Raw genomic sequence first — 15,292 nt, forward strand, 5'->3', positions numbered from 1 at the left:
GGCGTTCAAACGCCAAAAATGGGGGAAAAGTTGGCGTTAAACGCCCATTCCTTGCCCAGTTCTGGCGTTCAAACGCCAGAAAGGGGGGGAAAAGTTGGCGTTAAACGCCCTGTCCTCACCCAGTCCTGGCGTTCAAACGCCAATGAGGAATCAGACACCTGAGAGTGTTGATAATAACCCCTCTAAAAAGGCTTCTCCAACCACCTCTGTAGGGAATAAACCTGCAGCAACTAAGGTTGAAGAATATAAAGCCAAGATGCCTTATCCTCAGAAACTCCGTCAAGCAGAACAGGATAAACAATTTGGCCGCTTTGCAGACTATCTAAGGACTCTTGAAATAAAGATTCTGTTTGCAGAGGCACTTGAGCAAATACCTTCTTATGCTAAGTTCATGAAAGAGATCTTAAGTCATAAGAAGGATTGGAGAGAAACTGAAAAAGTATTTCTCACTGAAGAATGCAGTGCAGTCATTCTGAAAAGCTTACCAGAGAAGCTTCAAGATCCAGGAAGCTTTATGATACCATGCACATTAGAAGGTGCTTGTACCAAGACAGCCCTATGTGACCTTGGAGCAAGTATCAATCTAATACCTGCATCCACTATCAGAAAGCTTAGGTTGACTGAAGAAGTCAAACCAACCCGGATATGTCTCCAACTTGCTGATGGCTCCATTAAATATCCATCAGGCATAATTGAGGACATGATTGTCAAGGTTGGGTCATTCGCCTTTCCAACTGACTTTGTAGTGCTGGAAATGGAGGAGCACAAGAGTGCAACTCTCATCCTAGGAAGACCTTTCCTAGCAACTGGATGAACTCTTATTGATGTACAAAAAGGGGAAGTAACCCTGAGAGTCAATGAGGATGAGTTCAAGTTGAATGCTGTTAAAGCTATGCAGCATCCAGACACATCAAATGACTGCATGAGCGCTGATATTATTGACTTTTTGGTGGAAGAGATCAATATGACTGAAAGTCTAGAATCAGAGCTAGAGGACATCTTCAAGGATGTTCAGCCTGATCAGGAGGAACCAGAGGAAATAAAAAAATTTTTGAAAATTCCTCAGGAAGAGGATAAGCCTCCCAAACCTGAGCTCAAACCACTACCACCATCCCTGAAGTATGCATTTCTGGGAGAGGGTGACACTTTTCCAGTGATTATAAGCTCTGCTTTAAATTCACAGGAAGAGGAAGCACTAATTCAAGTGCTAAGGACACATAAAACAGCTCTTGGATGGTCCATAAGTGATCTTAAGGGCATTAGCCCAGCAAGATGCATGCACAAGATCCTATTGGAGGATAATGCCAAACCAGTGGTTCAACCACAAAGGCGGCTAAATCCAGCCATGAAGGAGGTGGTGCAGAAAGAGGTCACTAAATTACTAGAGGCTGGGATTATTTATCCTATTTCTGATAGCCCCTGGGTGAGCCCTGTCCAAGTTTTCCCCAAGAAGGGAGGCATGACAGTGGTTCATAATGAAAAGAATGAACTAGTTCCTACAAGAACAGTTACAGGGTGGCGTATGTGTATTGATTACAGAAAGCTCAATACAGCCACCAGAAAGGACCATTTTCCTTTACCATTCATAGACCAAATGCTAGAAAGACTAGCTGGTCATGATTATTACTGCTTTTTGGATGGCTATTCAGGTTACAACCAAATTGCAGTAGATCCTCAGGACCAAGAGAAAACAGCATTCACTTGCCCTTCTAGCGTGTTTGCCTACAGAAGAATGCCCTTTGGTTTGTGTAATGCACCTGCAACTTTTTAGAGATGCATGCTATCTATCTTCTCTGATATGGTAGAGAAGTTCCTAGAAATCTTCATGGATGACTTCTCAGTATATGGAGACTCATTCAGCTCCTGTCTTAATCATCTGGCACTTGTCCTGAAAAGGTGCCAAGAGACTAACCTGGTCTTGTTCCGAGGGTTACCTGAAATTGTAGGTCGATCTCGGATGAGATCTTCTGTGTTGGTCGGAGCCGACGTGTCCGGCAGGCGTACGGCGGCCAGAGCTGGTGTGTCCGACTTGTTGGACTTGGTGGTGGTGCTGATCCTTCGTCCCCGGAGGGTGGGGGGTACCTGCAAGGGACTCCGATGCTTAAGTTAGCAAGGGTACTAAGCAGGTATTGAGTAGAATCAGAGTATAAGTTATACCTGGGTGCTCCAGTGTATTTATAATGGTGAGATGTGGCCTCTTGCGGATAAGATAAGTTAGTTATCTTATCTTATCTTTATCTTTATCTTTCAGTGAGGTCATCTTTAAGGGAACCGCCTTTATCTCTATGGGCTTGGGCTGCCCTTGGATTTGGGACGTGTTCTTCTATTTGGGCCCTTCGTTTGGGCTTTTCTGTGACTTGGCCGAGCTCTTTGAAAAGAGGTTGGGTTGTCCTGACCTGAAGAGGTCGGTCGCTTTGTCTGTAGAACATCCCGGGTCGGACAGCTTGACCCAGGGTATGAACGGTGCCCCTGCTTGAGCTCGGTCTTCTTTTTGAGGTCGAGTCCTTGACTTCGGTTCTTTCTTTAGTGAAGCCGAACTCAAGCATTTTGTCGATTCTTTTTGTAGAAGCTTTTGGATGTAGAACGTTTTTCTTCTTAAAAATGCGCGCTTTTATATCGGCGCTTTGGAAACGTGCGAGGGTTTAATGTCTTCATTAATTTTAACATTAATTGCCCCGTTTCCCTTTGGCTCTTTTATCTTGTTTTTGAAAACCCAGAAACGGTTTCTCTCCTTCGCCCTTTTCGTAACTTCTTCGCATTTCTCTCGCTTTCAACTTTTTTCGTGTTGCGGCGTTGTTTGATTTTTCTGAAGCCTCTGCCTGAAGTTTTGCAGTTCCGCGTTTCAGCCCTGCAACGTTGCTTTTGCTCGTGTCTTCTCTTTCCAGATTTTCACCTTTCCTCTTCAACTTCCTCGAAGCCTGCTGCTTTTTCAGGTTGGTACTAACTTTCTTGCTTTTTTCGCGGCTTTACTTTTAGTTTTTTGGTGAAGCTTTGATTTTGCATGTTTGAAAGTTTGAACCTTTTCATGATCTTGCGTTTGTTCATCGCTGTAAAACGTGTTTTCCTTGGCTTTCTTTCGTGCGCTCTTTTGATATTTTCGTCGAGGCTTTCCAGGGTTTTGTTGTTGCTTCCGATAAGGAATCTGCATCTTGTTCTTTGCTTTACTTGATCATTTTTGTTTCTGATTTTGAGAAAGTTCGTACCTTTAGCAATTTCTACTTGGTGCGTTTTGACGTTTTGGGAATGCTTTTTTGTTTGGTGAACTGTGATGACTTATGCTTCTGAAAATGCTTGCTTGTTTGAGGTCTTTTGAAAAATGCTGGGATGCGAACTTCACACTATTTTTCTGGAAACCTTGTCTTGTTACTGCCTCCAAAGGATGCCTCAGGACTTTGGTTTGAGTCTTGGGGTTTTCCTTTTCTTGCTTTTCATTGCCTGAGAAGTATGGGCCGAGTTGTTTTCTCCTTTGTCCGAGATGTTTGTAGTAACCTCATTTTCTTTTCTTACTTGTAGGATTTAGTTGGTCTCATGTCTTCTCGTAATAACATTGTAGAGATGTCTTCCAGAGTTCCCGAGGGGATGTCCGATTGGCTGGACTCCCTTGTTTTGTTGTGTGTTTCCGTTGTGGACGCTGAATTTTGCACAGAGCTGAGGAAGCGTCATAGGATTTGTGGTAACAATGCTCGCGAGGCGGATTACGAGCTTGTTGCTCCTGATTCTGATGAGAGGGTTTGCTTTCCGACTTCCATTGAGAGGGAGCGTCCCTTCTTTTATGCCTATGAATACTTTTTCAGCCAGTTGAATGTTACTTTTCCTTTTACTACTTTTGAAACCAACCTGTTGTGGTCGTGTAATATTGCTCCATCCCAGCTTCACCCCAATTCCTGGGGTTTTATTAAAATTTTTCAACTTCTCTGCCGTGAACTAGATGTAACACCTTCCCAGACTCTGTTTCTTTATTTGTTTGTTTCTGCCAAGCCTGGCAGTTCTTCAAAAAAGAAGGCTTCCTGGGTTTCCTTTAGGTCCGCCCAGGGTCACAAAGTTTTTGCTATGTATGATGAGTCTTTTAAGGATTTCAAGAATTACTTCTTTAAGGTTCGTGCTGTCGAGGGGGCCCACCCCTTTTTTCTTGATGAAAATGATGAGCCTTCTTTCCCTCTAGAGTGGCAGAGGGATGTGAGAGTGTCTCGTTACACTTGGGAGATGCTTGATGATGTTGAGCGTGCTTTTGTTGATTTTCTTGAGGATCTATGGGGGACTATTTTGGGTATTTGTCTGACTTATTTCTGTACTTATTTCCTTGTTCTTCCTCTTTTGTAATTCTTTGTCGTGACTATTTTTGTGTTTTGCAGAGATGTCAAAGAATAACGACTCTATGAAGGCCTTCAAGAGGGCAAAGAAGGCAACTGCTGCTCTGAACATCTCGGCCAAGGTGGCCGGCGAGGGATCTTCACAGGTTCCCCTGAAGCCCCCTGTGCCGAGTTCCCTTGGGCCGAGGAAAGTAATTCCTACTCCCCAGTTTCATCAGGTCGATCCACCTCAAACTTCTGCTGCTGCTTCTGGTACCCCACCTTTGAAAAAGCAAAAAACATCTGAACCCTTTAACTTGGATGCTCCGGACTTTGATGCCATTGAATTTGTTGACCAGCAAATTGCCCCCTATGGTGGGCTTTCCATGGACGACGTGTCTCTTTTAAAGCATTTGTATTTCATTACCCAAAATAGTGTGAAGATGGCCCACATGGGTGCGGCTATTTTTTGAACAATTCAGGGGATTCCGGTTCATGCTACCAAATCTTTTATGGAGGAGGCCAAGTCAGAATTTGATCGAATCAAGGGTCTGAAGGAGGAGTTGGAGGTGAAGTTGGCCAAAATGGAGAAGGAACTTGAGGGTGAGAAGGCCAGCTCTATTGCCCTTGCTGCTTCTCTGAAGCTGGCCGAAGACATGGCTTTGAAACATAAGGATAGCTATATCTCGGCTTATAGGGAATTGATGCGTCTTCGGGAGGAGTTGGAAACAGCTCGGGTTAATTATGGTGAGCTTCAGGGTCACCTTGTGGGTAGCGTAACTACTGCCTCCGAGAACCTGATGGAGCAGTTCCGGGTTGTTGCTCCTGATGCCGACTTGACTCTCATCAGCCTGGATAATGTCGTGAGAGATGGTAAGATTGTTCCTGATGACCAGGATGATGAAGAGACTGATCCTCCCCCAGTGCCTTCTCTTAAGGTGTCGACCTCCTCTGTTCCTCCCGTTACATCTGATCCGTATTGTCAGATTCTGAACTGGGATGATGGAACCGTAGATGCCGTGCCCATTCAGACTCGTCCTCCTTCTCCTCATACTGATGCTGCCGGGAAAGCTCCCGATCTTTAGCTGATCTTCTTCTGGATATTTTTGTGTAAATAGCCCGGTTTGTGGGCTTTTGAACTTTGTTTGTTTGACACTTCTAGTTGTCTGTCTTGCAACTCTTTTTTGAAAAACAAAAAGTAGCTTCTGAGGTTGGTTTTGTGGTGACCTTTTGAAGCTTTTATCGTATTATGCATGATATCTGTTGAAAATTTGCTGTTCTGACCTCTTTAGATTGTTTGCGTGCTTTATCGTTTGTAGCTTGGATCCTTTTGAGGCCGTGCCTGTGGGAGGGTCCGACTTGTTTCTCGTTTTCCTCACTCTTGTTTGTATTTTTAGCGCCTTATGACTGATTTCTTTATGTTGGTCCCCCTCAAAAGTTTTTTTTGTGATCCCTTTGTCTGGGCCTTTACTCGGTCTCTTTCAGGGATTATGTTGATAACTTTTTAGTGGTAGGAGTCCGACTTGGTTATGTCGGTCTCCTTTAAGTTATTTTTCGTAGTCCTCTTTTTTGGATCTTTATCAGATCTCTTTCAGGGACTACTTGTATAACTTTTTTAATGGTAGAAGTCCGACTTGGTTATGTCGGTCTCCTTTAAGTTATTTCTGTAATCCTCTTTCTTGGATTTTTGTTAGATCTCTTTCAGGGACTACTTGTATAACTTTTTAGTGGTAGGAGTCCGACTTGGATATATCGGTCTCCTTTAAGTTATTTTTTGTAGTCCTCTTTCTTGGATCTTTGTCAGATCTCTTTCAGGGACTACTTGTATAACTTTTTAGTGGTAGGAGTCCGACTTGGATATATCGGTCTCCTTTAAGTTATTTTTTGTAGTCCTCTTTCTTGGATCTTTGTCAGATCTCTTTCAGGGACTACTTGTATAACTTTTTAGTGGTAGGAGTCCGACTTGGATATATCGGTCTCCTTTAAGTTATTTTTTGTAGTCCTCTTTCTTGGATCTTTGTCAGATCTCTTTCAGGGACTACTTTGATAACTTTTTAATTTTGGGCTGAATTTGTTATGTCAGGCCCTTCTAAGTTAAAGTAATCCTCTTTAATAGGGTTGGCCAGACCTCTTTCCAGGGTTTACTTATAACTTGGGTTGACTTGGTCCGACTTCTGGTCGTCGGCCAGTCTTTAAGTTATTATATTAGCTATCCGTAAGACCTCGTCAGGTTCTTTTTTTTTTGGATTGCTTTCGATAACTTCTTACATTATTCTGTGTTCATCTTTGCCGATTTGTAGAAAATGGTTGGCGTCTTTAGATCGTCCTTTGGGTGAATCGCGTTTTCACCTTTATCGGACGATCGTCTTTATCATGGTCGCGCAGTGAATTTGTTTTTCACTTTCTGCCGACCTGTTGCTTTATAATCGGACGATGAATACTTCAGATTAATGCGTCTTGGAATCTTGTAGAATATCTAAATAAACTTTATTCAAAGAAAAAAGGCAAATATATACATGTGGGAATTCCCTTGTTCCTAGGTCTCGACATGGTGCCTCATTAAAAAACCTTTTCAGGAAAAAGAGCGCATCCATTTAGTGAGATCCTTTACCTTTTCTAACTGTAATACCTTCTTAGGTTGCAGGCGTGCCATGATCGAGGAAGCTCCCGTCCATCAAGCTCGGATAGTCTGTAGTAGCCCTTCCCCAGTACTTCAATGACTTGGTAAGGTCCTTTCCAGTTCGCTGCCAGCTTTCCTTCTCTGGGTCGGGTTGTTCCAATGTCATTTCTGATTAGGATGAGATCATTCTCTGCGAAACTTCTCGGTACTACCTTTTGATTATATCTGGAGGCCATTCGTCGCTTTAGAGCTTCTTCCCTGATCCGAGCTCTTTCTTGGATTTCGGGTAACAAGTCGAGCTCTTCTCTCTGAAGTTGGGAGTTCGCTTGTTCATTGTAGTGGACTACTCGGGGAGATCCTTCTTCGATTTCTATTGGAATCATTGCCTCCACTCCGTATGCTAGTCGGAATGGTGATTCGTTTGTAGTAGAATGGGGTGTTGTTCGGTATGCCCATAGGACTTGTGGTAGTTCCTCGGCCCAAGCTCCCTTTGCTTCTTGTAGCCTCCGCTTTAATCCGGCCAATATGACTTTGTTGGCCACTTTGGCTTGTCCATTGGCTTGGGGATGTTCGACAGAGGTGAACTGGTGTTTTATGTTCAAGTCGGCCACCAGTTTTCTGAAGCCTGCCTCTGTAAATTGGGTACCGTTGTCCGTGGTGATGGAGTATGGTACCCCGAATCTCGTAATAATGTTCCTATATAGGAATTTTTGACTTCTTTGAGCGGTGGCGTTGGCCAGGGGTTCTGCCTCGATCCATTTTGTGAAATAGTCTACTCCTACTATGAGGAATTTTACTTGTCCCGATCCCTGTGGGAAGGGTCCGAGTAGGTCGAGTCCCCATTTCGCAAATGGCCAGGGTGAAGTCACGCTGATGAGCTTTTCTGGTGGGACAATGTGAAAGTTGGCATGCTTCTGGCATGGTGGACATGTCCTTACAAATTCTGTAGCCTCCTTTTGTAGAGTTGGCCAATAGAATCCCGCCCGGAGTACTTTTTTGGTGAGAGCTTGTGCTCCGAGATGATTTCCACAAATGCCGCTGTGTACTTCCTCCAAGACTTCCTTTGTATTGGAAGTTGGTACGCATTTTAGTAAAGGTGTTGATATCCCTCTTTTGTACAGCGTGTTGTTTATGATAGTGTAGTACTGTGCCTCCCTTTTCAGCCTCTTTGCCTCCTTTTCATCTGTAGGGAGTTCTTCTGTTTTGAGGTAGTTTATTATGGGGGTCATCCATCCTTGATCCCGACCTATTATGGCTAGGATTCTTTCTTCTTCCGCTATTGACGGGTTATGTAATACCTCTTGGATGAGGCTTCTGTTGTTGTCCCCTGGTTTGGTGCTGGCTAATTTTGAAAGGGCGTCAGCTCGGGCATTTTGCTCACGAGGTATGTGGTGGATCCTATATTCTCCAAGTTGTCCGAGATGTTCTTTGGTTGTATCCAAATATTTTTTCATGGTCGGATCTTTGGCTTGGTAGTTTCCTATTATTTGTGAGGTGATGACTTGTGAGTCACTGTAGATGTTGAGCTTCCGGGGTCTAACCTCCCTAGCCAGCTTTAGACTAGCTAATAGTGCTTCGTATTCTGCTGGTTGTTTGAGGCCGGGAATCCGAATTTAAGGGAGAGTTCAAGTTGAGTTCCTTGGTTGCTCTCAATTATCACACCCGCACCACTTCCTATTTTATTCGAGGATCCGTCTACATATATGTTCCATTCTATGGGGATTTTCGGGATGTCTGTAAATTCTGCGATGAAGTCGGCCAGGTGTTGCGATTTGATTGCTGTACGCGCCTCGTATTGGAGATCGAATTCGGACAGCTCGATTGCCCATTGTAGGATTCTTCTTGCTAGATCTATTTTCTGCAATATTCCTTTTATGGGTTGGTTGGTTCAAACTTTAATGGTATGCACTTGGAAATATGGGCGAAGTCGCCGGGATGTGAGGATCAGAGCATAGGCAAACTTTTCTATTTTCTGGTAGTTCAGCTCGGATCCCTATAGTGCTTTGCTAATGAAGTAGACGGGTTTTTGCCCATGTTCGTCTTCTCTGACTAGTGCTGAAGCTATTGCCCGGCTCCCTACTGCGGGATATAATATGAGCGGTTCTCCTTCTCATGGCCGAGATAGGATAGGTGGCCGTCCTAAGAACTCCTTGAAGTCTAGGAAGGCTTGCTCACATTCTGTTGTCCATTCAAACTGTTTTCCCTTTCTTAAAGTAGCATAGAAGGGAAGAGATCTTATTGCAGCTCCTGCTAAGAATCGGGATAGAGCGGCCAACCTCCCGTTGAGTTATTGTACTTCTTTGATACAGGTTGGGCTCTTCATGTTGAGTATGGCTCAACACTTGTCTGGATTTGCTTCAATCCCCTTTGTGTGAGCATGAAGCCCAAGAACTTGCCGGCTTCTACTGCGAAGGTGCATTTTGCGGGATTGAGCCGCATGTTGTGTTTCCTGATCGTAGAAAACACTTGAGTCAGGTCGGATAACAATGTATCTGCGAAAACTTTGTTCATTAGCCTTTGATAAGTAGCTCCTGCATTCTTGAGACCAAAAGGCATCACGATGTAACAGTAGTTTGCTTTCGGTGTTAGGAACGAGGTTTTTTCTTGATCTGGTGGATACATAGGGATTTGGTTGTACCCTGAATATGCGTCCATGAATGAGAGATACTTATATCCTGATGAAGCATCCACTAGAGCGTCGATGCTTGGGAGTGGATAGGGGTCTTTTGGGCAGGCTTTGTTGAGGTCGGTGTAGTCGGTGCACATTCGCCACTTCCCATTTGATTTTTTCACTAAGACGACGTTTGCTAGCCATAGTGGATATTTGACTTCCCTTATGAACGCGGCCTCAAGTAGCGCTTGTACTTGTTCTTCTACAGCCTGAGTTCGTTCTGGTCCATGTTTTCTTCGTCTTTGTTGTACCAGCCAGGATCCCGGATAGACTGCCAACTTGTGGCTCATTAGTTCGGGATCAATACCTGGCATGTCGGCAGCTTTCCATGCGAAGAGATCAATATTATCTCGTAGGAACCGTATTAGCGATTCCTTTACGTCTCCTTTCAGGATCGTGCCAATATTAGTTGTTTTATCCGAGGTGTCTCCGATCTGGATTCTTTCTATTTCTCCTTCGGGTTGTGGTCGGAATTCTTCTCGCCTCTGAACTCCACCGAGCTCGATTGTGTGGAACTCTCCTCATTCACCTCGAAAGTTTAGGCTTTCGTTGTAACAGCGACGTGCCATTTTTTGATCTGCCTTTATCGTAGCTATCCCTTCCGCAGTTGGGAATTTCATACATAGATGTGGGGTTGAAACTATTGCACTGAGTTGATTTAACGTTGTCCGACCTATTAAGGCATTGTAGGCTGAGCTTACATCGACCACGATGTAATCTATCTTGAGTGTTCGGGACTGGTTCCCCTTTCCAAAGGTTGTATGTAGCGATACGTATCCGAGTGGTTGAACTGGGGCATCTCCTAGTTCGAACAGGCTGTTTGGGTATGCTCTTAGCTCTTTTTCGTCTAGACCGAGTTTGTCGAAGGCAGTTTTGAATAAGATGTCTGCAGAGCTTCCCTGGTCAATTAATGTACGGTGAAGGTTGGCGTTTGCCAGTATGATCGTAATAACCATGGGGTCGTCGTGTCCCGAGATGATTCCGGATGCGTCTTCCTTGGTAAACGTGATTGCTGGGATGTCCAGGACATCCTTTTTTCCTTCGATGTGGTATACTTCTTTGAGGTGTCGCTTTCGGGATGATTTGGAGATTCCACCTCCGGCAAATCCGCTGTGTATTACGTGAACATGTCTTTCCGTTGTGCGCGGTGATCGTTCAAATCGTCCAACATCCTCATCCCTTCTTCTTTTTCTTGGTTTGTCATCCCGATTGGCCAAAAATTGATCTAACTTTCCTTCTCTTACTAGTTTTTCTATGACGTTTTTTAAGTCGAAGCATTCGTTGGTGGAATGCCCTCGAAGTCGGTGATACTCACAGTATTCATTCCTATTTCCTCCTCCTCTTTTACCTTTAAGTGGCCGAGCTGGAGGGATTTTCTCTGTATGGCAGACTTCTTTGTAAACATCTACCAAGGATACCCTAAGAGGAGTATAGTTATGATATTTTTTTATTTTCTCTCCGGAGCGATCTTCCTTTTTCTTGGATTCTTTATCTCGGTAGGTAGAGCCGAACCTTGAGGCTTCGACAAGTCGAGAGTTTTCCTCCATGTTGATGTATTTTTGTGCCCGTTCTTGCACTTCGTCTAAGGATGTAGGATATCTCTTTGATATAGATTGGCTAAATGGCCCTTCTCGTAGGCCATTTATAAGGCCCATAATGGCGGCCTCTGTTGGTAGACTTTGTATGTCCATGCATGTTTTGTTGAATCTTTCCATATAGTTGCGAAGGCTCTCCCGATCTCCTTGTTTGATCCCCAGGAGGCTAGGTGCATGTTTGGCTTTGTCCTTTTGTATGGAAAATCGGGCCAGGAACTTCTTGGCCAGGTCGTCGAAACTCGAGATGGATTTCGGAGGTAGGTTGTCGAACCATTTAATGGCTGTCTTGGTTAGAGTTGTTGGAAAGGCTTTGCAGCGGACTGCATCTGAGGCATCTGTGAGGTACATTCTACTTCTGAAGTTGCTGAGATGATGGTTGGGGTCCGAGGTGCCGTCATATAGAGTCATATCCGGAAGTTTGAAATCTTTTGGAATTTTGGTCTTCATAATTTCTCTGGTGAATGGGTCTTGATCTTTCTGAGAGCTGTCTTCTACGGTTTTTCGAGTAGCTTTGGTTTTAAGATCGGCTTCAAGTTTTACAAGCTTATCTTCTAGTTCTCTGCGCCGCCTTATCTCCCGGCGTAGATCTTCTTTCTTTTCACGTTGATGTTGGGCTTCTTTCTCGAGTTGCTCCAATCGATTTTGAAGTGCTTCTATTATTCCTGGATTTGATGAATTTTTGTCTCCATTGGTTTCTGGAGTATCTTTGAGTATTGTGTCCGCATTTTTATGCGGCGTTCTGTCTTCCAAACCTGAATCGTGGTCGTTGTCATGGTCATTCGCCATGTTAATGGGATGACTTCCAGGTTCCCCGGCAACGGCGCCAATGTTCCGAGGGTTACCTGAAATTGTAGGTCGATCTCGGATGAGGTCTTCTGTGTTGGTCAGAGCTGACGTGTCCGGCAGGCGTACGGCAGCCAGAGCTGGTGTGTCCGACTTGTTGGACTTGGTGGTGGTGCTGATCCTTCGTCCCCGGAGGGTGGGGGGTACCTGCAAGGGACTCCGATGCTTAAGTTAGCAAGGGTACTAAGCAGGTATTGAGTAGAATTAGAGTATGAGTTATACCTGGGTGCTCCAGTGTATTTATAATGGTGAGATGTGGCCTCTTGCGGATAAGATAAGTTAGTTATCTTATCTTATCTTTATCTTTATCTTTCAGTGAGGTCATCTTTAAGGGAACCGCCTTTATCTCTATGGGCTTGGGCTGCCCTTGGATTTGGGACGTGTTCTTCTATTTGGGCCCTTCATTTGGGCTTTTCTGTGACTTGGCCGAGCTCTTTGAAAAGAGGTCGGGTTGTCCTGACCTGAAGAGGTCGGTCGCTTTGTCTGTAGAACATCCCGGGTCGGACAGCTTGACCCAGGGTATGAACAGGTCTTAAACTGGGAGAAATGTCACTTTATGGTGACTGAAGGAATTGTCCTTGGGCACAAAATTTCAGGCAAGGGAATAGAGGTGGATCAAGCAAAGATAGAAGTAATTGAAAAATTACCACCACCTGCCAATGTTAAGGCAATCAGAAGCTTTCTAGGGTATGCAGGATTTTACAGAAGGTTCATAAAGGACTTTTCAAAAATTGCAAAACCTCTAAGTAACCTGCTAGCTGCTGACACGCCATTTGTGTTTGACACAGAGTGTCTGCAGGCGTTTGAGACCCTGAAAGCCAAGCTGGTCACAGCACCAATCATCTCTGCACCAGATTGGACATTACCATTTGAACTAATGTGTGATGCCAGTGACCATGCCATTGGTGCAGTGTTGGGACAGAGGCACAACAAGCTTCTGCACGTCATTTATTATGCTTGCCGTGTTCTAAATAACACACAGAAGAATTACACAACCACAGAAAAAGAGTTACTTGCAGTGGTTTATGCCATTGACAAGTTTAGATCCTATTTAGTAGGGTCAAAAGTGATTGTGTACATTGACCATGCTGCTCTTAAATACTTACTCACAAAGCAGGATTCAAAACCCAGGCTCATAAGGTGGGTGTTGCTTCTGCAAGAATTTGACATAGAAATAAGAGACAGAAAAGGGACAGAGAACCAGGTAGCTGATCATCTGTCCCGAATAGAACCAGTAGCTGGGGCGTCCCTCCCTTCTACTGAGATCTCTGAGACCTTTCCAGATGAGCAACTCTTTGCCATTCAGGAAGCTCCATGATTTGCAGACATTGCAAATTATAAAGCTGTGAGGTTCATACCTCAGGAGTATAGCAGGGTGCAAAGAAAAAAATTAATTTCTGATGCCAAATACTACCTATGGGATGAGCCATATCTCTTTAAGAGATCTGCAGACGGAATGATCCGCAGATGTGTACCTAGAGAAGAAGCACAAAAGATCCTATGGCATTGCCATGGATCACAGTATGGGGGACATTTCGGAAGTGAGCGAACAGCCACTAAGGTCCTCCAATGTGGCTTCTACTGGCCTAATCTCTATAGAGATGCCCGAGAGTTTGTGCGTAACTGTGACAGTTGCCAAAGAGCTGGTAACTTGCCTCATGGGTACGCCATGCCTCAACAAGGGATCTTAGAGATTGAATTGTTTGATGTATGGGGTATTGACTTCATGGGTCCGTTCCCACCATCATACTCAAACACTTACATTCTGGTGGCGGTGGACTATGTATCTAAATGGGTAGAAGCAATTGCCACACCCAATAATGATACTAAGATCGTGTTAAAATTCCTCCAGAAACACATCTTCAGCAGGTTTGGTGTTCCCAGAGTACTAATCAGTGATGGGGGCACTCACTTCTGTAATAAACAGCTGTACTCTGCTATGGTCTGATATGGAATTAGCCACAAAGTAGCAACTCCGTATCATCCACAGACAAATGGGCAAGCTGAAGTCTCTAATAGAGAGCTAAAAAGAATCCTGGAACGGACTGTTATTGCCCGTAGAAAGGATTGGGCAAAGAGCTTGGATGATGCTCTGTGGGCATACAGAATAGTATTCAAGACTCCTATAAGAACCTCTCCATACCAACTTGTGTGTGGGAAGGCCTGTCATCTGCCCGTGGAACTGGAACATAAAGCCTACTGGGCAACCAGATTCCTACACATGGATGCTAAGTTAGCCGGTGAAAAAAGATTGCTCCAGCTAAATGAGCTAGAGGAGTTCAGACTCAGTGCCTTTGAAAATGCAAAAATTTATAAGAAAAAGGCAAAGAAGTGGCATGACAAGAAGTTGTCATCCAGAGTCTTTGAGCTAGGACAAAAAGTTCTGCTCTTCAACTCTAGGCTCAGACTATTCCCAGGAAAACTTAAATCCCGGTGGAGGGGTCCGTATGTGATTACAGGAGTGTCACCATATGGATATATTGAGCTTCAGGATATTGATTCTGACAAAAAGTTCATTGTTAATGGACAGAGGGTCAAACATTATCTTGAAAGCAATTTTGAGCAGGAATGCTCAAAACTGAGGCTTGAATGAGTCTCAGTAAATGTCCAGCTAAAGACAATAAATAAGCGCTTGTTGGGAGGCAACCCAGTCATTGACAGGTCATTTGTTTTACTTAGTAAAAGTTTGATATATATTCTTCAAGGTTGATCAGCAAAATTGAAGGAATTTACAGAGTTACAGAAGAATTCAGTGAAAAAAAGCAGAGAAAAGGAGCTTGCTGGCAAGAAAACACCAATAAAGGGCACTCTGGGCGTTAAACGCCAGAATGCCATTCTGGGCGTTTAACGCCAGAATGCCATTCTGGGCGTTTAACGCCAGAATGCCATTCTGGGCGTTTAACGCCAGTAAAGGCACCATTTTGGGCGTTAAACGCCAGAATGGGCACCATTCTGGGCATTTAATGCCAGAAATGCAGCATCCTGGGTGTTCAGCAAAACGCCTAGTGATAAAGGGGTTTCTGGCGTTTAACGCCAGCCAAGGCACCTGGCTGGGTGTTAAACGCCCATAATGGCCACCAATTGGGCGTTAAATGCCAGAATGGATACCATTATGGGCGTTTAACGCCAGAAAGGTAAGGGACAGAGATTTTGTTTTCCACTTCAAATTTTTTCAAACTTTCTTATTTTGATCCATCATTTTATGCATAAACACATTACAAACTTTCATCATTCACCTTCAAATTTCAAAAATTAAACACTTATCTAAATCATT

This window comes from Arachis stenosperma, chromosome 1, assembly GCF_014773155.1.
Source record: "Arachis stenosperma cultivar V10309 chromosome 1, arast.V10309.gnm1.PFL2, whole genome shotgun sequence".
NCBI classification, from domain to species: domain Eukaryota; kingdom Viridiplantae; phylum Streptophyta; class Magnoliopsida; order Fabales; family Fabaceae; genus Arachis; species Arachis stenosperma.